The sequence below is a fragment of the Teleopsis dalmanni genome, chromosome 2 (genome assembly GCF_002237135.1).
Source record: "Teleopsis dalmanni isolate 2A chromosome 2, ASM223713v2, whole genome shotgun sequence".
In the NCBI taxonomy this organism is placed as follows: Eukaryota; Metazoa; Arthropoda; class Insecta; order Diptera; family Diopsidae; genus Teleopsis; species Teleopsis dalmanni.
In genome coordinates, this window is record NC_051847.1 from 190,844,688 (window position 1) to 190,847,407 (window position 2,720).

Below are 2,720 nucleotides of genomic sequence, written 5' to 3' on the forward strand. Positions count from 1 at the left end.
TAAAGTTTTGGATCTGAGACATATCTGAAAAATAAAATTGAAATAAAATATTCTTTGTTTGAGTGCTATAATAAATTAAAATATTTTAATTTTAATTATGAGAAAATGTTGGTTGTCTCTCAACATGTTTCTATCAAAATTTCAATACATTATATTTTTCTAATCATAATAATATTCATTATTTTAATCAAAATAATTTTAACTTTACAACTATGTAAGTATTATTCTAATGTATGAAAACAATACTACTTGTAGAATATATGATTTCTTATCATATTGTCTACTTCAATGCTCATAGTATAATTTTATTGAGTTAAATAGTTATAGTTAAATAGTTGTACCATAGCAAAAAATTGTAGAATTTCTAGATAAAACTTATAGGTATATAAGTTATAAAGAATGGTTGAATACTATGCTCTTTGTTATTATATATTCTAAAACTGTAGGTATCTTAATATTTTTTTATAAAAATTTCAATTGAACTTGTACTGGTAATAACTTAAAGATACATAAAAGTCGTAAAATCTCAGAAAATAAATGAGAAAATTACATTTCCAATATTAAATAAAGAAGTTAGCTGGCAAAGGAATTTAATCACCTGCCAACTGAATCCATTATAAAAATTAATTAAGATCCTGCATATTATTATCTGTACTATATATTAAAACTAACTATCCTGTAATATTGTTTGTATGTTTTAGTGTTGTGTGTGTTAGGATAATGAATATGAGTGTAGTGAGAAAACATTTACTCATAGAGGATTTTTGCACTTTTGCCAGTTTATACATGTTTTCCTTGTAATCAGAGAAGGAGAATGTACTACAAGTATAATGTTCAAAAAATTTAAGTAATTACTTTTTCAGAAGTAAAGTTTATTTCTGCACACAGTGACATGTATTAAACCGTTCTTATATTCAAAATGGTATTTAAGCCAAAAAATAATTAGTAAATGACATTTCATTTAAAGATTAAATAGCACTTACTGTTTCAAAGATGTGACTTCAATACATATAAAATTATTTTTAGTTAAAAGAAAGAAAATTACTAAAAAAAATTAATTGTTAATTAATTGTTAAGAAAATCTTTTCTTAATATACACTGAAGATGGTCTACGAAGTAGGCCGAAATATTTGTAATTAAAACAATTTTTGTGTAAAAATTAAATAAATTAAACATTTAACATAGTTTAAAAAGTGTAATTTTTTATATATTTTAAAAAACATTTTTATAAACTTATGTGTTGAATAAACAACCTAATCCCGGTAAAAATATAAAAACTAATTAAATATCGGTCGTAATACCAATTTACTAAAAATTATTTTTTTTTAAAAAAGATTTCTAAGATTTATAATATTTGAATTTTTTAAATTTAAACACATTTTCAAAGATTCTTACTATCTTTTATAATCACAATCATACTTTCATGTGTAATAATGCGTTGCATAAATGCTTTGTAGACAGAAAATTGAAGAATATTCAATTTTTTATATTTATAGATAATAAAAAATCACAACTCATTCAAACAGCTGGTGTGAACCAACTTATCATCAAACGACGATAAAAATTGACATATAAATGGTTATCAGTACGACAATTTGACCAAAATATTTTTGTTCAGAGATATCTCCAATGTAGGTTATTCCATTAACAACTTTTTATTACTCTATGAAGAGGTTGTAAGCAGTTGATTTGCTTTATCTGTATAAACAACTGTTTAAAAAAGAAAAATTTTTTTTGAATAGTATTTATATTATTATTTATTTAAATAAAATTTTTGCTTCAAAAAAATTGCAGCTAAATAATTATAATAATAATTTAATTATTCATGATTATAAAATAAATTCAAAGCATAGTGCATTAATATTAAATAAGAATAAACAAAATCGTGTTAGTGACAGAGAGAGAGAAAAAGGTGTAGATATTATACTGATTTATAACTTATTAGAATGAATAGCTAAGATATTAAGAATTTCATGACTATAGAGTTCTTTTCAGCAAATTTGTTTCAACATTTGTTGTGTTAGCCTTGATGTTATTGATATGATTCTAGATGCCTACTATGACACTAGTTACCACAGATGACATCAAACAAAAAAAAGATAAATCGTGCCATTAACTGTTTCCCTTTATAGATTATACCCTATCTCTGTTACTCCTGTCAGTCGATTTGAGTCTACCCTTCCTAAAACTGTGTAGGGAATCGTGATATAAATAGGTCCTTGAGTTACATCACAATTTATAGGTAGTTTATTTTTTGATTATTATTAAAACGCACACATCATCCCATTTGATTAATGCTAATCTCTTAGATGAAGAAAATATATTTTATACTTGTGCCATTTAGTTTAAAACATCCTATATATAAGAAAAGTGATAGTGCAGAAAAGTATAAGTGCAGTGACGTTGTAATTAAGACCAATTATCAGTTAACTAAATAGTAGCATTAAGATAGTAGCAGTAAGAGTTTAGCTTTGATTTTTTCAGAGTCAGACATACGCACTATTAAATCGATTTATATTATTGCACTGATCAGGAATATATGCTATGTAGTATCATTTAGTTACTTTTCGTCACTTTTGTTCCTACTTTACAAGGAAATTACAGTGTAAGTAAATACATTAATATTTCTTTAATATTGTTTAATATGTCAGAATATGTTTATTATATATAAAAGAAATTTAAATATATTAAGTGCTACTATATTGCATATATAAATCTGT